At 45.0% G+C, this 24,645-nt stretch overlaps 1 protein-coding gene across 7 annotated transcripts in view; it reads left to right on the top strand.

Moving 5' to 3' along the window:
• Positions 1-24,645, top strand: part of LOC126248911 (battenin) — a 247,016-nt gene that overhangs the window by 55,960 nt on the left and 166,411 nt on the right. Inside the window, exon 1 of one of the 7 annotated variants that reach the window (XM_049950395.1) lies at positions 8,089-8,114. The exons of the other annotated variants lie outside the window; for them this stretch is intronic. The gene's annotated coding sequence lies outside the window, so the exon portion shown is untranslated. Of the gene's footprint in view, positions 1-8,088; positions 8,115-24,645 lie in introns of those variants that run through there. 7 annotated transcript variants of the gene reach the window in all.

The following is a 24,645-nucleotide window of genomic DNA, read 5'->3' as shown; positions in this document are numbered from 1 at the left end:
AATGATGATTGGATCCTTGTATAGCCCACCAGACTCATCTCCTGATGTAACCGAAGACATCACAGAAAACCTCAGCTCACTTGTACGGAAGTTCCCCCATCATTGGTGGAGACTTTAATCCTCCAACAATTAAATGGGAAAATTACGTTTTGTTACTTTTTTTGACTTTCTTTGAATCTCTGCTAAATGCATTCTCTGAAAGACACCTAGAAAAGATAGTTAGGAACCCTGCTGGTGTTGGAAATATATTGGATGATGGGGAATGACAGACCAATATTCACGGAGTGCTGCACTGAGGAGAGGTATCGATGTCGGTCGGTGAGGCCTGGCACGAAGTGGGCGTTCCAAAACATCCCAAAAGTGTTCTATAGGACTCAGGCCAGGTCTCTGTGCAGGCCAGTCCTGTACAGGGATGTTATTGTCGTGTAACGACTCCGCCACAGGCCGTGCATTGTGAACAGGCGCTCGATCGTGTTGAAAGATGGAATCGCCATCCCCGAATTGCTCTTCGACAGTGGGAAGCAAGAACGTGCTCAAAACATTAATGTATACCTGTGCTGTGATAGTGTCACGCAAAACAACAAGGGATGCAAGCCCCGACCATGAAAAGCACGACCCCACCATAACACCACCGCCCCCGAATTTTACTGTTGGCACTACACACGCTGACAGATAACGTTCACCTGGCATTCGCCATACCCACACGCTGCCATCGGATCGCCACATTGTGTAACGTGATTCGTAACTCGACACAACGTTTTTCCACTGTCCAATCGTCCAACGTTTACGGTCCTTACACCAAGCGACGCGACGTTTGGCATTTACCGGCGTGATGTGTGGCTTATGAGTAGCCACTCGACCATGAAATCCAAGTTTTCTCACCTCCAGCCTAACTGTAATAGTAGATCCTGATGCAGTGTGGAATTGCTTTGTAATGGTCTGGCTAGATGTCTCCCTAGTACACATTACGACCTTCTTCAACTGTAGGCGGTCTCTGTCAGTCAGCAGACTAGGTCGGCCTGTACGCTTTTGTGCTGTACGTGTCCCTTCACGTTTCCACTTCACATCGGAAACAGTGGGCCTAGAGATGTTTAGGAGTGTGGAAATCACGCGTACATAGGTATGACACAAGTGACACCCAATCACCTAACCACGTTCGAAGTCCGTGAGTTCCGCGAGCATCCCATTCTGCTCTCTCACGATGTGGTCCCTGATCTACATCTACATACATACTCCGCAATCCACCATACGGTGCGTGGCGGAGGGTACCTCTTACCACAACTACCATCTTCTCTCCCTGTTCCACTCCCAAACAGAACGGGGGAAAAATGACTGCCTATATGCCTCTGTACCAGCCCTAATCTCTCTTATCTTATCTTTGTGATCTTTCCGCGAATTATAAGTGGGCGGCAGTAACATTGTACTGCAGTCAGCCTCAAATGCTGGTTCTCTAAATTTCCTCAGTAGCGATTCACGATAAGAACGCCTCCTTTCCTCCAGAGACCCCCACCCGAGTTCCTGAAGCATTTCCGAAACACTCGCGTGATGATCAAACCTACCAGTAACAAATCTAGCAGCCCGCCTCTGAATTGCTTCTATGTCCTCCCTCAATCCGACCTGATAGGGATCCCAAACGCTCGAGCAGTACTCAAGAATAGGTCGTATTAGTGTTTTATAAGCGGTCTCCTTTACAGATGAACTACATCTTCCCAAAATTCTACCAATGAACCGAAGAAGACTATCCGCCTTCCCCACAACTGCCATTACATGCTTGTCCCACTTCATATCGCTCTGCAATGTTACGCCCAAATACTTAATCGACGTGACTGTGTCAAGCGCTACACTACTAATGGAGTATTCAAGCATTACGGGATTCCTTTTCCTATTCATCTGCATTAATTTACATTTATCTATTTTTAAAGTTAGCTGTCATTCTTTACACCAATCACAAATCCTGTCCAAGTCATCTCGTATCCTCCTACAGCCACTCAACGACGACACCTTCCCGTACACCACAGCATCATCAGCAAACAGCCGCACATTGCTATCCACCCTATCCAAAAGATCATTTATGTAGATAGAAAACAACAGCGGACCTACCACACTTCCCTGGGGCACTCCAGATGATACCCTCACCTCCGATGAACACTCACCATCGAGGACAACGTACTAGGTTCTATTACTAAAGAAGTCTTCGAGCCACTCACATACTTGGGAACAAATCCCATATGCTCGTACCTTAGTTAGGAGTCTGCAGTGGGGCACCGAGTCAAACGCTTTCCGGAAGTCAAGGAATATGGCATCCGTCTGATACCCTTCATCCATGGTTCGCAAGATATCATGTGAAAAAAGGGCGAGTTGAGTTTCGCAGGAGCGATGGTTTCTAAAGCCGTGCTGATGCATGGACAGCAACTTCTATGTCTCAAGGAAATTCATTATATTCGAACTGAGAATATGTTCGAGAATCGTGCAACAAACCGATGTTAAGGATATTGGTCTCTAATTTTGAGGATCCGTCCTTCTACCCTTCTTATATACAGGCGTCACCTTCGCTTTTTTCCAGTCGCTCGGGACTTTACGTTGGGCAAGAGATTCGCGATAAATGCAAGCTAAGTAAGGAGCCAATGCAGTAGAGTACTCTCTGTAAAACCGAATTGGAATCCCATCAGGACCTGGCGATTTATTTATTTTCAACCCATTCAGCTGCTTCACAACCCCAGGGATGTCTATCACTATGTCCTCCATACGGGAATCTGTCCGAGACTCAAACGGCGGTATGTTTGTACGATCATCCTACGTGAAAGATTTCTCAAATGCTAAGTTTAAAATTTCAGCTTTCGTTTTGCTGTCTTCCGTTGCCAGGCCACACTGATCAATGAGTGACTGGATATGGAGTACCGGGCAGTAGGTGGCAGCACAATGCACCTAGTATGACAAATGTATGTTTTTTGGGGTGTCCGGATACTTTTGATCACATAGTGTACGTTCAGTCGTGATTGAAGCAGGTAATAGACTTCTGTTTATTGGTAGAATACTGGGGAAGTGCAATCAGTCTACAGAAGAGATTGCTTACAAATCACTCATGCGATCCATCTAGAATATTGCTGAATTGTGTGGGACCTGTACGACTAAGAGGGGATATTGAACGTATTCAGAGAAGGGCAGCACGAATGGCCACAGGTTTGTTTAATCCATGGGAGAGTGTCACAGAGATTCTGAAGGAACTACACTACTGGCCATTAAAATTGCTACACCAAGAAGAAATGCAGATGATAAACGGGTATTCATTGGACAAATATATTGTACTGGAACTGACATGTGATTATATTTTCACGCAGTTTGGGTGCATAGATCCTGAGAAATCAGTACCCAAAACAACCACCTCTGGCCGTAATAACGGCCTTGATACGCCTGGGCATTGAGTCAAACAGAGCTTGGATGGCGTGTACAGGTACAGCTGTCCATGCAGCTTCAACACGATACCACAGTTCATCAAGAGTAGTTAGTGACTGGCGTATTGTAACGAGCCAGTTGCCCGGCCACCATTGACCAGACGTTTTCAGTTGGTGAGAGATCTGGAGAATGTGCTGGCCAGGGCAGCAGTCGAACATTTTCTGTATCCAGAAAGACCCGTACAGGACCTGCATCAAGCGGTCGTGCATTATCCTGCTGAAATGTAGGTTTACGCAGGGATGGAATGAAGGGTAGAGCAACGGGTCGTAACACATCTGAAATGTAACGTCCACTGTTCAAAGTGCTGTCAGTGCGAACAAGAGGTGACCGAGACGTGTAACCAATGGTACCCCGTACCATCACGCCGGGTGATACTCCAGTATGGCGATGACGAATACACGCTTCCAATGTGCGTTTAGCCGGCCGTGGTGACCGTGCGGTTCTAGGCGCTGCAGTCCGGAACCGCGTGACCGCTACGGTCGCAGGTTCGAATCCTGCCTCGGGCATGGATGTGTGTGATGTCCTTAAGTTAGTTAGTTCTAAGTTCTGGGGGACTGATAACCTAAGATGTTAAGTCCCATAGTGCTCAGAGCCATTTGAACCAATGTGCGTTCACCGCGATGTCGCCAAACATGGATGCGACCTTCATGATGCTGTAAACAGAACCTGGATTCATCCGAAAAAATGACGTTTTGCCATTCGTACACCCAGGTTCGTCGTCGAGTACATCATCGCAGGCGCTCCTGTCTGTGATGCAGCGTCAAGGGTAACCGCAGCCATGGTCTCCGAGCTGACAGTCCATGCTGCTGCAAGCGTCGTCGAACTGTTCGTGCAGATGGTTGTTGTCTTGCAAACGTCCCCATCTGTTGACTCAGGGATCGAGACGTGGCTGCACGATCCGTTACAACCATGAGGATAAGATGGCTGTCATCTCGACTGCTAGTGATACGAGGCCGTTGGGATCCAGCACGGCGTTCGATATTACCCTCCTGAACCCACCGATTCCATATTCTGCTAACAGTCATTGGATCTCGACCAACGCGAGCAGCAATGTCGCGATACGATAAACCGCAATCGTGATAGGCTACAATCCGACCTTTATCAAAGTCGGAAACGTGATGGTACGCATTTCTCCTCCTTACACGAGTCATCACAACAACGTTTCACCAGGCAACGCCGGTCAACCGCTGTTTGTATATGAGAAATTCGTTGGAAACTTCCCTCACGTCAGCACGTTGTAGGTATCACCATCGGCGCCAACCTTGTGTGAATGTTGTGAAAAGCTAATCATTTGCATATCATAGCATCTTCATCCTGTGGGTTGAATTTCTCGTCTGTAGCACGTCATCTTCGTGGTGTAGCAATTTTAATGGCCAGTAGTGTAAAATGGCAGACTCTTGAAGACAGACGTAAACTATCCCGAGAAAGTCTATTAACAAAGTTTCAAGAACCGTCTTTGAATGAATACTTTAGGGATATACAACAGCCCCCAATGTATCGTTCACACAGGGATCGTGAGGATAAGATCAGAATAATTACTGCACGCACAGAGGCATTCAAACGATCATTCTTCCCACACTCCGTACGTGACGCCCAGAGGCAGTCAGACAATCTTTTTTCCCACGCTCCATGCGTGAATGGAACGGGAAGAAACTTTAAGAACTGGTACAATGTGACGTACTCTCTGCCATGCACATCACGGTGTAGATGTAGATGTAGATGTAATTTGTCACGTTCGCTTTTGACAATTTTTTCTGGCATGTGGTCGCACCAGTTCTTTGCCACCAGCAGAAGGTAATTTTGGCATAAATGCTTGTGCCTCTACTCTACCCGTTCCATCTTTTTGCAGCAGTCCAAAATGTGATTAGCTGTTTCGTCAGCTTCTTTGCGGGATCTGCACTTTGAGTCTGTTGATGATTTCTCGATTCTGGCTTTGATCGTGACACCAGTAAAAAAACCTAAAGTGCAGACTCTGCAGAGAAGCTAACGAAATATCGTTATTATTATGCGGTACTATTATCTACTCTGTTTCTAAAAATTATTGGAAATAAATATTATGTCGTGAAAACAAAGCTACTGACGCGGAAGTTGAGTGCATTGTTAATACAGCTGCGTTGCACTAAACTACCGACTGAAAGCCAGAGACACTGCAATCGGTTTCCGTCACGTGTACATGATGGAAAGCAGCGTGAAGCAGCGTAGGAAGGTTGGTATTGTTAATAGTTTAAAGAGAGAACACTGCTACGATAGCTTGGTCAGTTAACATCATAGCACCATGAGCTTCGATGCAGGTCCATTGGCAGATTGGAGGCAAGTAAAACTTAGACAAAAGTAGCTAGGTGGTTTGATTTGGGTCAGTCTGTTGTTCATAAGAGTGGTAACAATTTCTAACCATAGGATCGACATATTTGTTACTCAGTCAAGAATAACCAAGAGCTAAGACTCGCGCTAATGACCGATATTTACTTCTATGCGCTGAAAGGAATAGGACCATGACCTCATTCCAACTATGGTGTGCTATTGCTACAGCCTCCGGAAGGGTGATGCAATCGAGTCCTGTACACAAAAGGCTTGATGGACGTGGACTGCATGCCGCGTAACCTCCCTCATGTTTGCCGCTAACGGCTAACCGCTCGTCGGAGACGAGCATTTGCAGCCCCCAGGTCCCCTCCCTCCTACCCACTTGTAAATGCTCGTCTGTGACGAGTGGTTAGCGGTAAATATGAGCCCTTTAAGAAATCATTTTTGTGTTCACATCGGACGTTCCTTGTAACCGTTACACCAAGTGGAAGGACACCTTGCAATCGGAGCATTGTACTTGGGCGGGAATCCCCCCCCCCCCGCTATTGGACTTCCAACAAAATAATTTTGTAGAAATAAATTTTCAATCAGTGTACGTAGAACAGTTGAAAATTATTAAGTTCTATAAAAATGGTGACGTGTCGAAGCAAATGTCATTTTCTTCGTCCAAAAAATCGAGTCAAAAGTGTGCACTGAAAATAGACTTGTGGAGATATTGCAAAACGGCTTGGTATGCTGATTTAGTGTATAATGCCAGTATCAAATTCCGATCAAAATCGTATGTAGCGTTCTCAAGTTATGTTTGCCGTGAGTTTGAAAAATACGCTTTCGAGAAAAACGCGTTTAAATTTTTCTGTTGCATATTTAGTTAGCGATCCATGGACCATACAGCAATCATTCCAGATCCAAGAGGAGGTCCTCTTCCACGTTCTTCGTGGCTATGGTGCTCGTGCTGCCCTCTGTGGTCATCTCGTGCTATGCGTAGCTCTGCTCACTCAATATGCATGTCTTTCTCTTTCGTGCAGGAGTTGTAAGAGGCTGGTCTGATCTCAAGTCCGATCACGTTCATAATTTCCATAATGTGTGTTAGGCCGTCGCTGAAATTACATGCTGCCACATTGGCCGCGATGTCGGCTATTTTTTTCCCCGCTGTGAATGGCTTTCGGAGACTATTTCACAAGTCGCCTTATAACTCGATAACGGAGTTTCTGGCGAATTTGTGATGAACATTAGAATAAAGTAGATATTCCAGAGAACATTTAAAGCAAAAAAAATTTTTTTTTTGAAATTTCAAAGAGGACCACCTCCTTCAGTGTGTGATGCTGATTTCGGTAGACGTATAGACGTAGGTGGTGAAATACCTAGGAACCCCGATTTCTGCTCCCGTTATTCGCAGTTTTCGTCTTTCTTGTTAGTGATGTGGCTACGGAAATAGTAGTAGAATGAAGTAGAATGAACTGTTGTCTTCGACCAAGCTGGGAGCACACTACTACTACAGTGGTCTGTTTCGCTACTCTGATGGCTAAGATATAGACTGGGTTGCACAGAGTGCATACTGATGGTGCCTAGACCAAGTACTAGTCCGTATTCTAACCAGGTCTTTAAGGCTCTGAGTTCTAGGGACGTAGATTTTTGACTCTGAGCACTATGGGACTTAACTTCTGAGGTCATCAGTCCCCTAGAACTTAGAACTACTTAAACCTAACTAACCTAAGGGCATCACACACATCCAAGACCGAGGCAGGATTCGAACCTGCGACCGTAGCGGTCGCACGGTTCCAGACTGAAGTGCCTAGAACCGCTCGGCCACATCGGCCGGCCGTAGATTTTTGGGTGTGGATAATTCGGTGAAGTGATGGTCCGCCTCGCGCAGTAACGCACTTATTTATGTTACGTACTGACGTTATCGAAGTTATTTTCCGGTATTGTCAACGTGCCAGACTGGAGAGACGCGAGATGTGTATCGTGTAACCTACTTTAATAATAGTACGGGTTAAGTTAATTTTAGCTGTGATTATACCCGTCGGCTGGAACAAAAGTTTCACGATGGAAACCTGTACAAAATTCTTATGCCAGTTTTTGTGCTGTAAGTTGTATGGCTGTATTTCGATTTGAAAACTTCAGCATGAACACTTCAGTGGCTTCAGCGCGACTGCGCTGTGCGGCGCTTATTTCGTCCACCGGTGAGAACAACTCGCTGTTGCCTGCGATTCGTTTTGCCTTTCCGGGAATACCCGTATGCTTGAGACGCGCGTGCTGATGTAGCATACGGGAAGGGTGGGGGTGACGGGGGTGGGGAGAGAGGCAGCCAGTGGGCGTCTCGTCAGTTAGCTACGAAGCAGTGGACGGTCGAGAGCACAGTGAGTACCACTCCTTCCGTTTCATGTGTTTACGTCTCACGGCGGCTTTAGTGTTGCCGTTTAGCAAGCGAATGCACACTTTGACTTAACACAGCTTGCTCCTTCAGCTCTCTGTTCTTTAATTTGTTTGTTTGTTGTCGTCCATTTTTCCCAGTCAGGCTCGTTCGAATCATTCTTGTAATTTGCTGTTTCCAGCGGTTTCATTATACGCCTCTCTAAAATTTCGCTCCGCTCTTGCTTTTACTTACTGAACTAATGTCAGGCTCTACGTTCTCTTCCTTTTTCTCTACATTAAACTTTTTTCTGTTCTTGGTAGACTGCATGTTGTAAATTAAACCCGCATTCCTGATTCGGACATAAAAATCTTTGGCTTTCCTGCCGCCCATTTTTCACATAGTGCTATGTGTGTGCTGTGGCGGACCCAGTTCATTATTTATGTAGTTCGTCGCTCATCTAAACTATGCACCGTGCGATGTAGCACACGTCATTTGCACAACAGCAACAAGCATGTGCTGTATATGGCTGCGTATGTCGACTTGAAGGTATATACGACGCCAGCCACTAGTATTTTGGCGTACTTCAAAATTATAAACGTCAGTCGTTGCTTCTGTAAACATTTGCGAAAATTAATTATGAAGACGAACAACTACTAAAAATTGACAAAGTGTCAGAATTATGGGAAGTTAAAATCAACAGCAACAATAACAATAACAGTAATAATAATAATAATAATAATAAAATTTGGTAATAATGACTTGTCTTCGGCTGTACATCTGTCAGTCATATTTTTATTTTCTTGTATACGATGCCAGAAAAAAAAATGTTCTATACACCACATAGCGGGTCTAGTATTGTGAATCTCTCGGAAAAAATATTACCGAATTTAAGTGGATTTCAGCTTCCGCATTTAAGTACGAGAGGCCGACGCCATAATTACTATGTAACAGCTACACTGGTAGGCCAAAGCATTATGACGACTGCCCCCCGGGACGTTGGATGCCGCCTTATGGCGTTGCGGGCACGTGATGCGGTAACGAAAGTATGTAAGCGGAGCAGACATGGGCGGGGATCACCCTAACGAAGATCTGGGCTGCAAATTCGGAAATCCATTGAGATAAGCGACTTTGACAATGGGCAGGTTATTATTACGCAGAGCCTGTGAAGGAGTATCTCGAAAACGGCGAAGCTGGTGGAATGTTCAGGTGCTACTGTCGTGAGCATCTACGGAAAAAGGTAGGACAGTGAAACTACCACTAGGCGCTAATGGTTTGACGCCCGCGACTCTTCACTGAACGTGGGGTTCGAGGCTTGTCTGCGCTGTAAAGTAGGATAGCTCGTGATCTGTGGCACCTGTAAAGAATGGCAGCTAACTCTAAATATAGATAAATGTAAATTAATGCAGATGAATAGGAAAAAGAATCCTGTAGTGTTTGAATACTCCATTAGTAGTGTAGCGCTTGGCACAGTCACGTCGATTAAATATTTGGGCGTAACATTGCAGAGCGACAAGCATGTAATGGCAGTTGTGGGGAAGGCGGATAGTCGTCTTCGGTTCATTGGTAGAATTTTGGGAAGATGTGGTTCATCTGTAAAGGAGACCGCTTATAAAAAACTAATACGACCTATTCTTGAGTACTGCTCGAGCGTTTGGGATCCCTATCAGGTCGGATTGAGGGAGGACATAGAAGCAATTCAGAGGCGGGCTGCTAGATTTGTTACTGGTAGGTTTCATAATCACGCGAGGGTTACGGAAATGCTTCAGGAACTCGGGTGGGAGTCTCTAGAGGAAAGGAGGCGTTCTTTTCGTGAATCGCTACTGAGGAAATTTAGAGAACCAGCATTTAAGGCTGACTTCAGTACAATGTTACTGCCGCCAACTTACATTTCGCGGAAAGATCACAAAGATAAGAGAGATTAGGGCTCGTACAGAGGCATATAGGCCGGCCGCGGTGGTCTCGTGGTTCTAGGCGCGAAGTCCGGAACCGTGCGACTGCTACGGTCGCAGGTTCGAATCCTGCCTCGGGCATGGATGTGTGTGATGTCCTTAGTTAGGTTTAAGTAGTTCTAAGTTCTAGGGGACTGATAACCACATCAGTTGAGTCCCATAGTGCTCAGAGCCATTTGAACCATTTTTGAGAGGCATATAGGCAGTCATTTTTCCCTCGTTCTGTTTGGGAGTGGAACAGGGAGAGAAGATGGTAGTTGTGGTAAGAGGTACCCTCCGCCACGCACCGTATGGTGGATTGCGGAGTATGTATGTAGATGTAGATCTCTGCCGAAAGAACACAACGCTGATGCGCACACAAGTGTTTCGGAGCACCGTTTCTCGTACACTGTTGAACATGGAGCTCCGCAGCAGACCACTCCTACATGTTGACCCAACGACATCGTCAATTACTATTGTAGTGGGCACGGAACTATCGGGATTCGACCGTCAATTAATGCAAACGTGTCGGCTCTTCGGGTGAATCACATTCTTGCTACATTAGGTTGATGATCGTCCTCAAAAACGCCGCCATCGGGGCAAACGGCGGCTCGAAACGTGCAGCGCGCCGCGGACACAGGCTGGTGGGAGTGGTATTATGCCATGTGAGACATTCTCCTGTGCTTGCATGGGACCTGTGGTAGTAATCGAAGACACGTTGACAGCTGCGAACCACTTGCATCCATTCATGCTTGATGTCTTCCCTGACGGCGATGTCATCATCCAGCAGCATAATTGTCCGTGTCTCGGAGCCAGAACCGTGCTAAAGTGGTTTTAGGAGCAGTATAGTGAACTCACGTTGATGTCTCGGCGACCAAACTCATCTGATGTAAATCCTATGGAAAGCCAACGTCCTTGCCGCAGTGGTAACTCCGTTTCCCGTCAGATCACCGAAGTTAGCGCTGTCGGGCGGACTCGGATGGGTGACCATCCGGTCTGCCGGGCGCTGTTGCTAGGTGCACTCAGCCCTTTTGAGGCCAACTAAGAAGCTACTTGATGGCGAAGTAGCGGCTTCGGTCACGAAAACTGACAATGGCCGGGAGAGCGTTGTGCTGACCACATGCCCTTCCATATCCCCATCAAGTGAAGCCTGTGGGATGAGAATGACACGGCGGTCGGTCGGTACCGTGGGACCTTCAAGACCTGTTCAGACGGAAAAGCCCGTGGAACCCATCTGGATCGCTATCGAATACCATCACCGTGTCCGCAAATCAGAGCCCGTTATTTACGCGAATTACATGACCTGTGCATAGACATCTAACGCCACATACCTCTACAAACCTAACAAAAAGCTGTCGGATCCGTGATGTGCAGAATCTGTGATGTATTTCGTTCCAAAGGCGGACAAACAAGCTATTAAGTAGCTGGTCATAGTGTTTTGACTCATCAGTGCATAATAACAGTAATCATGTAACTACTAGTTAGGCTAATGGGCACTGATTTTGAGGTATAAACTGAAGTAAACGCTTACGAATGAGACGCAAAAAAAATAATGATGTTCAGATGTGTGTGAAATTTTATGGGACTTAACTGCGAAGCTCATCAGTTCCTAAGCTTACACACTACTTAACCTAAATTATCCTAAAGACAAAAACACACACACACACACACACACACATGCCGAGGGAGGACTCGAACCTCCGCCGGGACCAGCCGCACAGTCCATGACTGCAGCGCCTTAGAAAAATATGTTTTCGACACATTTTATGTTCTATTTTTTAATGTTCCGTTGGAAAAAGCGAGTGGAGTCAAACTTGGTTGGTATTTACGTAGCCACAGGAGTTATACTTTTGCATTATGTAGTCAGTGGCAAAACCACTCGCAAGGCAAACGGACAGAGAACCCAACTGCTGAAATTTTATGGGTTCCCGCCCTGAATTGGGCGTTTGCTACATCTCTGCGTCTCAGGTCTGTAGAGCTCGCTCTGGATATGTAACTGACTTCTTAATTCTATTCAAGAAATGTCATATAAAAATTGAGGGGTAGGTAAGTATCAGTCTGCATCTTAGCATACATAAGATGTATTCGCAGCTGCGAATACAAATAACCATCAGCTGTATAAGGGAATGATGTCAGTGAAAATTTGTTCCGGACCGGGACTCGAACCCGGATTTCCCGCTTTATGCAAGCAGTCGCCTTTATTTTGGCAATCCGTGCTCGACTCACGGCCACACACAAACTTGTATATGTTGTCATTTCTGCGTCACAGCTTGTACTCGTACATATATTATGTAATTCCCGTACAGTGGAGGCCATTTTAATTGAAAGTCGCTGCCTGGTATCGGCGGATAAATACGATATTGCAGTGCATGCATATCAGAAGGAACGCTGCATCGTTCTTAACAACACAGGCACTGCAATATCGCATTTAAAATTGTTTTCGGTGTGTCAGAAAATATGTTCTCATGGATAATTTTATAGGTACGGTCTTCAATCCAACGTGAACCAAAGTTGTTGAATTCACTACAGGATATTATCGACATATCTTCTTTCTAGCACTTATTTTTATTCTCATATTGTTTGTTGACAGGCAATTTGATTAGCAAATAAATGTTCCATAAACTGTTACCAGCTGCATAAGTAGACGTGTGCAAGTTTTATGTGAGTAAATCCCATACATGATTCCAATTACTCTCTTTTGTGTTATGTAACTCCCACACATGGTTTGAGTTGCTGTCTTTTGTGCAAAAAGAACATTTTTTGCTTAGGTGAAGACTTAAGCCAAAATATGAATGAGAATAGAGGATATACGAGACATTAACTTGCTAAATTCTGTCCCTTAAAGATGTCATCTGTTATTCTGACGGCGAAAGCACCTGGGCCTAATTACTGCATACAACTTCTTTCATTTTCTTCTGATTTCTCTTTCTGTTTATTTTAATTTTTTTTACTGACGAATGATACAGTCAATTTCTTCCATATTTTAAGAATAACGTGATTATCAGCGTGTGCAGTTTCTGTTGTTCCTTTGTTCTGTTGTTCTTTTGTTCACTTGCCGTTGTTTAGGTCAAACTCCTTGCTGGGTAGTTGGTGCATTGCTTTATATATTCACTGTTTATTTTGAGAACATTCCTATACCGAGGTTTTCTGTTTCTCCGTTTCTGAATCGGGTGATATCAGGATAAATACGTACTGTGGCTTGTGGTGTTTCAAAAATATTGTCTTTTAACTTGCTTTCCGTTCTCATAATCTTCATTCTATCACAGTTCTTCTTTACTAAACTAAATTTGGTAAATGTGGTTTGCTGTCCAGTACCATAAGTTTCATTTCCGTCAGAAACTATTGTGACCAGAACTTGTGGTGATACCACTCGCTAGTTTTATTTATTTTTCTGTTGCCGCTTCCGCTGCAGGGAAAAGAACTGTTCGACGTCAGTCGTTGATTGTGAAATCCGACCAATATGATTTAGATCTTCAAGGCGAATGGCGTAACTGTTATCTAACAGAGTAACAGAGGCTCATGTTTAACGAAACCTAAAACCCGCAGAAGTAAACATCTTGAATGTGAAATCAGACAATATTTTACCAATTGTGCTAGAAGAGTTGGTGCTTTTTTTCCCCCTTGTCTCATAACAAGAACGTGCGAACGCTTTGTTCAACGTGACGAAAGCCGTCTATGCAGATGGTCATCGCAGTTTAACCATTATCTTGTGTTTAGTATTTTATTTTACCATGCAGCGCCTCTTGAAGGCCGTGCATCATGTCTAAAAATTTTATTTTTCTGGACTTAGAAGCGATTTGACGTTCGTTACGGTGTTACGATTGGTAGGTTCGCTCATATACGGCACCTGACAACAGTCTTATCATTGCTGACTACAAGTACCTGTTATTATCAGAGCGTGGGTGAAATTCAAGGGTGGTTGTTACGTAATTCTGACTGTAAATACACGTGTTTGGTCAAGGTCGGGAAACCGCAACTTGTTCTTGCTAGGCCGAAGCTTTGCTGTTTGGGCTTCAAAGATGAACATTATCATCGTTGAACGATGGTCACTTGGCATTTACAGGAAGTGATGTGCTTCACTCCATTGAAAAGCACCAGATAAAAATGATCTTTAGACCTCCGACTGAGTCAGCTGCTTTACTTGGTTAGGTGAAAGGTGGTGCGATTTATCGTAAGGCGACCATTGACAGAGTTACGTCAGTGTAACATGGCCTATACCGGGAAAACTACATGCAACATACTGAAGCAATGGGTCGAACATCAAGGTTGTACCAACCCTTTGCAATCCGGAATATCTGTTGCAGCAGTAATCTTCATTGTTACTAGTTTTTTATTTTTTGTTTTACACGTCTAATTCCGTAGCACCAAATTGAGGACTAAAATCTGCAAAGCCCTGGAACGTATCACAACATGAAATTAAAACATAAAAGCAATAACAGATATGATGAAATGTGTATGAACCCAAAAAAGATAAGCGGTAAGTTTATATGAACGCATTGAACAATATAACATAGGAATCAGCTTAATTTTTCAAGGAACTCCTCGACAGAATAGAAGGAGTGACCCATGAGGAAACTCTTCAGTTTCGATTTGAAAGTGTGGGGATTACTGCCAAGTGTTTTGAATTCTTGTGGTAGCTTATTGAAAATGGATGCAACAGTATACTGCACACTTTTTTGCACAAGAGTCAAGGAAGTGTGATCCAAATGCAGGTTGGATTTCTGCCTAGCATTAACTGAGTGAAAGCCTGCTAATTTTTGGGAATAAGCTGATACTATTAACAAGAAACGACAGTATAAAGAATATGTATATTTGTTGGCCAGTGTCAGAATACCCAGACTTCTGAACAGGTGTCGACAAGAGGTTCGCGAACTTGCACCACTTATTGCCCGAAATACCCGTTTCTGAGCCAAAAATATCCTTTCAGAATGGGAAGAGTTACCCCAAAATATAATACCATACGACATAAGTAGATGAAAAAAACAAAACAAAGTAGACTACTTTTCGTGTCGAACTATCACTTACTTCAAATACTGTTCGAATAGTAAAAATGGCAGCATTAAGTCATTGAACAAGATCCTGAACGTGGGCTTTCCACGACATTTTACTATCTATCTGAACACCTAGTAATTTGAACAGTTCAGTTTCACTGATCATATGTCCAGTCTGTGAAATTAAAACGTCGGATTTTGTTGAATTGTGTGTTAGAAACTGAAAAAAACTGAGTCTTACTGTGATTTAGCGTTAGATTTTCTACAAGCCATGAACTTACGTCAGAACTGCACTGATTCTGTGGACAACGATAAAGTCAAAATTTTGGCCTCCATGTCATGCTTGTGGAGCTCAGTTATTAAAGAAGTTGTGGAAATACTGCTGACGGACGAAAAATTCGTGTTGACAGTTTCTGTCTGTATAAATACTGGTACTTAGACTTTTCTGTAATTACTTCTCAAAGATAACTTTGCACTGGTCCAACAACAAAATTGCATCTATTACTGTGTTGAACTTACAGGTGTTTCATTTTGAGTCGCTATGTCCTTCTTAATAAAATGATCCATTGTTCGACACTTCATTAGCTTATGTGAATATTTAGCCTTAATGAGGCACGGAAATGAATAACGCATCTTTGACCACCTACCCAGCAGTTTAAAGAATTTAATACATAATGAAAGTAGCTTCAAACACAAACTGAAATCGTGTTTGCTTGACACCTCCGTCGACTTCATAGAAAAATTTATGAATGTGCAGTAATATGGTTTGTGTGTTGAATACAAACCACTTCATGCAAAAAAAGTAACTTAACAGAATGGTGCCATATTTTTCTCTAAAAAAGTTACTTTAACTGTAAAACTGACCCGTTACACATTATAATGAGAGGTCTCTGTTATGAATCAAGGAATGTGCAAATAACTACACTCACTGTCAAAGGGATAAAGTGTTGAATCCTGCCAAACTCTACAGCAAAGTCTTCCGACTCATACAGAGGATAGCTGCTAGATACGACGCTCAGATTATTTGTGGGAGTCATCAACTACAAGCAGCTGCAGACTCGAAATTTAATTAAATGATCTGCAAACGTTTCTTGTTGGTTAATTATCTCAAATGACACTTGGTAACGAGAATTTAACAGTTACCTTGAAATAAAGTCAGTATATCGTGGCAGGAAAAACCCAGCAATACCAGTACAACAACACGGCCTTCAGACTGCCCAATTCCACTGAAAACGATCGCCTCTCTTTTATTTTATTTATCTATCCAATTTGTTCGACGAACATGTCGCCGTATTACATGGAGACTCCGAAAAATACACTACTGGCCATTAAAATTGCTACAACACGAAGATGACATGCTACAGACGTGAAATTTAACTGACAGGAAGAAGATGCTGTGATATGCAAATGATTAGCTTTTCAGAGCATTCACACAAGGTTGGCGCCGGTGGCGACACCTACAACGTGCTGACATGAGGAAAGTTTCCAACCGATTTCTCATACACAAACAGCAGTTGACCGGCGTTGCCTGGTGAAATGTTGTTGTGATACCTCACGTAAGGAGGAGAAATGCGTACCATCACATTTCCGACTCTGATAAAGGTCGGATTGTAGCCCATCGCGATTGCGGTTTATCGTATCGCGACATTGCTGCTCGCGTTGGTCGAGATCCAATGACTGTTAGCAGCATATGGAATCGGTGGGTTCAGGAGGGTAATACGGAACGCCGTGCTGGATCCCAGCGGCCTCGTATCACTAGCAGTCGAGATGACAGCCATCTTATCCGCATGGCTGTAACGGATCGTGCAGCCACGTCTCGATCCCTGAGTCAACAGATGGGGACGTTTCCAAGACAACAACCATCTGCACGAACAGTTCGACGACGTTTGCACCAGCATGGACTATCAGCTCGGAGACCATGGCTGCGGTTACCCTTGACGCTGCATCACAGAGAGGAGCGCCTGCGATGGTGTACTCAACGACGAACCTGGGTGCACGAATGGCAAAACGTCATTTTTTTCGGATGAATCCAGGTTCTGTTTACAGCATCATGAAGGTCGCATCCGTGTTTGGCGACATCGCAGTGAACGCACATTGGAAGCGTGTATTCGTGATCGCCATACTGGCGTATCACCCGGCGTGATGGTATGAGGTGCCATTGGTTACACGTCTCGGACGCCTCTTGTTCGCATTGACGGAACTTCGAACAGTGGACGTTATATTTCAGCTGTGTTACGACCCGTGGCTCTACCCTTCATTCGATCCCTGCGAAACCCTACATTTCAGCAGGATAATGCACGACCGCTTGATGCAGGTCCTGTACGGGCCTTTCTGGATACAGAAAATGTTCGACTGCTGCCCCGGCCAGCACATTCTCCAGATCTCTCACCAATTGAAAACGTCTGGTCAGTGGTGGCTGAGCAACTGGCTCGACACAATACGCCAGTCACTGCTCTTGGTGAACCGTGGTATCGTGTTGAATCTGCATGGGCAGCTGTACCTGTACACGCCATCCAAGCTCTGTTTGACTCAATGCCCAGGCGTGTCAAGGCCGTTATTACGGCCAGAGGTGGTTGTTCTGGGTACTGATTTCTCAGGATCTATGCACCCGAATTGCATGAAAATGTAATCATATGTCAGTTCTAGTATAATATGTTTGTCCAATGAATACCCATTTATCATCTGCATTTTTTCTTGGTGTAGCAATTTTAATGACCAGTAGCGTAAGCTACGTATGTCGTCCCATGCTTAGACCATTCCGCAACAAGTGTGACGCATTGTCAGAAAAGAGTGAATGTTCTGGATTTCCTGAAGATGCATTTCTGCTACGGGACGGATAACAAGAGCATCAAATTGTGCGAGTGAAATGGCGCGCAAACTCTAAACGAACTGCGAAGTTGGAGTATGCGGGATAGTACGATATTTGCGGACAAAACGGTTAAATTGTACGCAGATTTACCGTGAAATTATGGCTGTATATGGAGCAAACGCATTGTCGCGTCCAGTCTTACAAGGGGAGGCCACGACGTTCAGATCACGGAATTACTTCAGACTTTATGCACGTTAGCAGGCCATTAAAAGAACATAACGTGCATGTAGTAAGGTGCACTACTCTGGCAATTCCGAGAAAATTGCAAGAGAAGTTTTACGCGTGTGTTATGTAACTGATGTATATGTGCGAAGGCACTGGCTGTCACTGTGGTAAAGTGGTTGTCGGCACGGCTGCTCAGCCTGTTCGGTCAGAGGGCTGGCTGTCCTCTGTTATAAAAGAACCGGATGAAAGGTTCAGCGATGAACTTGAACGGGTGTCATGTGACGTTCGACTTGACCAAACGCAATGAACAATAACGAAAAACAAGAAAAAACGTGATTAGCGTTCGCGATTTGCGAGAAGGTCGTGGACGACGCAACAGTTCGAATCTCACTAACACTTACTTTTAATCTACATTTTTTTCACCAATGACCACATTTTTTTTGGTACGATATTTGAGAGGTAATACAGGGTGCATCAAAAAAATGTATACACACTTTGAAGCGTCATAGAAAATTTATTTCCCATTCTACAATGTTAAATTTCTGGAAATGGAAAGCTTAAAGTCCAATTGGAAAAATAAATATACTTTGCAAATGTGATTAATGTTCAAACTGGTGGCCTTCAGCATCAATACATTTATGAGTAGGAGTCACCACTGATTCCGTACATCGCACCAAAGTGTCCAATGAGATTTCTGCGCACACCGCCTGAATCTCATTCCAAAGTGTGTCCAGGTTACGTGGTTTACGTTTGTACACCTCATCTTTTACTGTGCCCCATAAGAAGAAATCCAGCGGCTTGAGGTCTGGAGAGCGTGCAGGAAACTCGATTGGTCCCCTGCGTCCTATCCACTGACCTGGCACATTGTGATCCAGGTATGCTCGTAAGTCCCTATGATAGTGCGGCGGGGCGCGATCTTGTTGGAAATAAAACTTGTCATTACCGTATAAAGCACGAATGGCAGGGAATATGGAGTCAGCAAGCACTGTTAGGTACGTTTCTCCAGTAACAGTACCTTCAAAGTGGAAAGGCCCAATGAGTCCCCTTGCAGACAAACCACACCACACATTTACACCAGGCAAATTCACAGCCTTTCAACTGTAATGTGAGGATTATCTTCAGCCCAGTACACACAATTGTGCCTATTGACAGTTCCATTTAGTTTTGACTGTGCTTCATCCGACCAAATTATGCTACCCATAAATCCCGGTTCACGTCTCACCATCTCCTGAACCCATTCACAAAATTCTAACCTTCGATCTGGATCGTCGTCACTTAGGTTTTGCACCATCCTTGGGATGTACACACGAAACTTGCCTTTCTTCAGAATGCGTAGCACACTACTAGCACTTACATTACTCTCACGTGCCGCTTGCCTTGAAGATTTTTGAGGTGAACGCTGAAACAGTTCCAAGACCGCAGTTGTGGAATCATCACTTGTAGCTGTACGAGGTCGCCCTGATCGACCTTTATGCACATCACACACTGTTCCATGAATTTCGAATTTGCCTCGTAGACGTGTAATTGTTAACCTTGAAGTTGGTTCTGTACCATACTCACTTCTCCACTGTCTTCGAACCGCAGCTACATTCTCAAACTTCCAGTACCACTTAATTAACTGCTTCCGCGCTTCAAAGCTCAAACGCATGTCCTCCATGTTGCAGTTACTTCCTTGCCACTGCTGCCACCTGTTGAAGAAACAGAACATTAATTTCTCACAGATATTTGACCTTGTAGAACGGGAAATAAATTGTCTATGACAGTTCAAAGTGTGTATACATTTTCTTGACGCACCCTGTATAATGAAAAACCCACGTGCATTTTCATGAAGTTGTAGTGAATTTCATGTGTTATTTAACTATTGACTATTTGTAATTAAATTTTCAGCCAACGGTCTTGCTGCAGTGGTAACACCGGTTTCCGTCAGATCACCGAAGTTAAGCGCTGTCGGGCTGGGCTAGCACTTGGACGGCTGACCATCCGATCTGCCGAGCGCTGTCGACAGGCAGGGTGCACTCATCCCTTGTGAGGCAAACTGAGGAGCTACTTGATTGAGAAGTAGCGGCTCCTGTCTCGGAAACTGACATACGGTCGGGAGAACGGTGTGCTGACCAGATGCCCCTCCATATCCTCATTCAGTAACGCCTGTGGGTGAGGATGACACGGCGGACGGTCGGTACCGTTGGGCCTTCATGGCCTGTTCGGGTGGAGTTTAGTTTAGTTAGTTAAAATTTCAAGGACGAGGGACAGGCTTGGAAAGCCCAAGCCAGACCTCGATAAATAATGATGCGAATGACGTTGTTCAAAATCAGTAACAGTAAATCACAGTGTGCCAGATCACAAGAGTAATGTACAATTACTCGTCGGATGTGGTCTCGACATCACGCGTTGCAGGATGGAATTTGTCGTACAGACAGGAAAACACAAATTTAAGCTTCATCCAAATACGCCATGCAAATACACAGTTTTTTTCATTATGTTACCTCACAAATGTCATATAAATTGCGCAATATGACCAATGACGAAGAAAAGGTTAATAATTAAGTTTGAGCGGCACTCGAACCGTCGCCTCATACACGTTCGTCTCACAAAGCTCGAACGCTGACGACTTCACCACCGTGAACTCAAAAAATCCGGTACTTACGCACAGATACATGTGTTACAAAATAAACACACAAGACTTCTGTTGCGATTTTCTCGGAGAGGAATGGTTCAAATGGCTCTGAGCACTATGGGACTTATCTTCTGAGGTCATCAGTCCCCTAGAACTTAGAACTACTTAAACCTAACTAACCTAAGGACATCACACACATCCATGCCCGAGGCAGGATTCGAACCTGCGACTGTAGCGGTCGCGCGGTTCCACACTGTAGCGCCTAGAACCGCTCGGCCACTACGGCCGGCTCGGAGAGGAAGATCACGAGGAGAGACAAAGAGGAGACCACGACTTCCATTTCTTGACATGTGGATCCGTGGAAGGATGCTTAGAGTATCATTTATTTCAAGGGTAAAAAACAAAATAGAAGTCGTTTGATTACGGTTATGTCCAGGTTTCTAGACAGCAAGATACGAGGGGAATTCAAAAAGCAAGTTACACATTATTATGACAGGCAAGTAATTTTTACTGAATTCTGCACTATACGTCAAAGTTAGACCGATCCCTGACACTTTTATTCAACATAGTCACCGAGCGTCTGTAAACAGTGTTCGGAAAATTCTACTAATTGTTCAATTCCTCGACCACAGACGTTCTCCACTTGGTCACTAAACCATTCAAGAACCGTTGTGTGAACGTCCTTCCACGATACCTAGGGCATTGTTCTCCGTGCTCGATGTCGGTGTCTTTCCTCCCCGATTAACATGACCCACGTCTGTGCAGCACTGATCGACTTGGTGGCACCATCTCACTAACAAGAGAACCCAACGTTATTTGCACATAATGTTTGAATGGCCTACTAAAGTTGTACAAAATTTTGTACACCTTTAGTAGGCCATTCAAACAATATTATGTGCAAATAATAAGGTGCACTACTCAGTAGAGTAGTGCACCTTATTACTTGCACAAAATTTGAAGAAATCCGTGATCCCAACGTCGTGGTCTCCTCTTGTTAGTGAGATGGTGCCACCAAGTCGATCAGTGCTGCACAGACGTGGGTCATGTTAATCGGGGAGGAAAGACACCGACATCGAGCACGGAGAACAGTGCCCTAGGTATCGTGGAAGGACGTTCACACAACGGTTCTTGAATGGTTTAGTGACCAAGTGGAGAACGTCTGTGGTCGAGGAATTGAACAATTAGTAGAATTTTCCGAACACTGTTTACAGACGCTCGGTGACTATGTTGAATAAAAGTGTCAGGGATCGGTCTAACTTTGACGTACAGTGCAGAATTCAGTAAAAATTACTTGCCTGTCATAATAATGTGTAACTTGCTTTTTGAATTCCCCTCGTATCTTGCTGTGTCTAGAAACCTGGACATAACCGTAATCAAACGACTTCTATTTCTTGACATGTGGATCCATGGAAGGATGCTTAGAGTATCACTTATTTAAAGGGTAAAGAACATCGAACTCCTCAAGAGGGCGAAATAGGATTGTGAACCATTGTCTGTAATTAAGCTAAAGAAGTTGGAATACTTTGACCACATTATATCACCGCTTGCATTTGACACTCCAAGGATAAACGTGAGGGCATAGTTCGAAGTAAATCATAGCTTGGCGGCATAAACGGATGGTCAAACATTCTAAGGACTCAACGGCCATTTCCTATGTCGCGTGTTCAACGAGCTTTTACCATAGAGACCGCCAACTTCCAGGTCCATGATGAAATAGTAGTCTTGTCATTAATTATGTTTTCAATCTCTCATTTGGAGTCATCCCATACATTTTATTTATCATTTATTTATGTTGAAGCCCGTACTATAATTTTTAAAATAACTGATGATGGTCGAAGTAGAGAGGATATAAAATGTAGACTGGCAATGGCAAGGAAAGCGTTTCTGAGGAAGAGAAATTTGTTAACATCGAGTATTGATATAAGTGTCAGGAAGTCGTTTCTGAAAGTACACTCCTGGAAATGGAAAAAAGAACACATTGACACCGGTGTGTCAGACCCACCATACTTGCTCCGGACACTGCGAGAGGGCTGTACAAGCAATGATCACACGCGCGGCACAGCGGACACACCAGGAACCGCGGTGTTGGCCGTCGAATGGCGCTAGCTGCGCAGCATTTGTGCACCGCCGCCGTCAGTGTCAGCCAGTTTGCCGTGGCATACGGAGCTCCATCGCAGTCTTTAACACTGGTAGCATGCCGCGACAGCGTGGACGTGAACCGTATGTGCAGTTGACGGACTTTGAGCGAGGGCGTATAGTGGGCATGCGGGAGGCCGGGTGGACGTACCGCCGAATTGCTCAACACGTGGGGCGTGAGGTCTCCACAGTACATCGATGTTGTCGCCAGTGGTCGGCGGAAGGTGCACGTGCCCGTCGACCTGGGACCGGACCGCAGCGACGCACGGATGCACGCCAAGACCGTAGGATCCTACGCAGTGCCGTAGGGGACCGCACCGCCACTTCCCAGCAAATTAGGGACACTGTTGCTCCTGGGGTATCGGCGAGGACCATTCGCAACCGTCTCCATGAAGCTGGGCTACGGTCCCGCACACCGTTAGGCCGTCTTCCGCTCACGCCCCAACATCGTGCAGCCCGCCTCCAGTGGTGTCGCGACAGGCGTGAATGGAGGGACGAATGGAGAGTCGCTTCTGCCTTGGTGCCAATGATGGTCGTATGCGTGTTTGGCGCCGTGCAGGTGAGCGCCACAATCAGGACTGCATACGACCGAGGCACACAGGGCCAACACCCGGCATCATGGTGTGGGGAGCGATCTCCTACACTGGCCGTACACCACTGGTGATCGTCGAGGGGACACTGAATAGTGCACGGTACATCCAAACCGTCATCGAACCCATCATTCTACCATTCCTAGACCGGCAAGGGAACTTGCTGTTCCAACAGGACAATGCACGTCCGCATGTATCCCGTGCCACCCAACGTGCTCTAGAAGGTGTAAGTCAACTACCCTGGCCAGCAAGATCTCCGGATCTGTCCCCCATTGAGCATGTTTGGGACTGGATGAAGCGTCGTCTCACGCGGTCTGCACGTCCAGCACGAACGCTGGTCCAACTGAGGCGCCAGGTGGAAATGGCATGGCAAGCCGTTCCACAGGACTACATCCAGCATCTCTACGATCGTCTCCATGGGAGAATAGCAGCCTGCATTGCTGCGAAAGGTGGATATACACTGTACTAGTGCCGACATTGTGCATGCTCTGTTGCCTGTGTCTATGTGCCTGTGGTTCTGTCAGTGTGATCATGTGATGTATCTGACCCCAGGAATGTGTCAATAAAGTTTCCCCTTCCTGGGACAATGAATTCACGGTGTTCTTATTTCAATTTCCAGGAGTGTATTTGTATGGAGAGTAGCCATGTATGGAAGCGAAACATGGACGATAAATAGCTTAGACAAGAAGAGAATAGAATATTTCGAAATGTGGTGCTACAGAAGAATACTGAAGATTAGATGGGTAGATCACATAACTAATGAGGAGGTATTGAACAGAATTGGGGAGAAGAGGAGTTTGTGGCACAACTTGACTAGAAGAAGGGATCGGTTGGTAGGACATGTTCTGAGGCATCAAGGGAGCACCAATTTAGTACTGGAGGGCAGCGTGGAGGGTAAAAATCGTAGAGGGAGACCAAGAGATGAATACACTAAGCAGATTCAGAAGGATGTAGGTTGCAGTAAGTACTGGGAGATGAAGAAGCTTGCACAGGATAGAGTAGCATGGAGAGCTGCATCAAACCAGTCTCAGGACTGAAGACCACAACAACAACAACTATGTCTTAATTGGCGTTGAATTTCATACTTCAGTGCAGTGAAGAGAGGAGACATAACATCAATTTTTCTTAGCCCCGTTTCTGTTCCAAAAACCTCTGTTCTTCCTGTAGGTCTGTTATACTCTCTAGCAGTTTCAAACTGTGTAAACTGTGTTACATTTACGAAAAGGTTATCAGCACTCTTTG

This window comes from Schistocerca nitens, chromosome 3 (genome assembly GCF_023898315.1).
Source record: "Schistocerca nitens isolate TAMUIC-IGC-003100 chromosome 3, iqSchNite1.1, whole genome shotgun sequence".
NCBI lineage: Eukaryota > Metazoa > Arthropoda > Insecta > Orthoptera > Acrididae > Schistocerca > Schistocerca nitens.
This window is presented reverse-complemented; position numbering and strand designations above follow the sequence as displayed.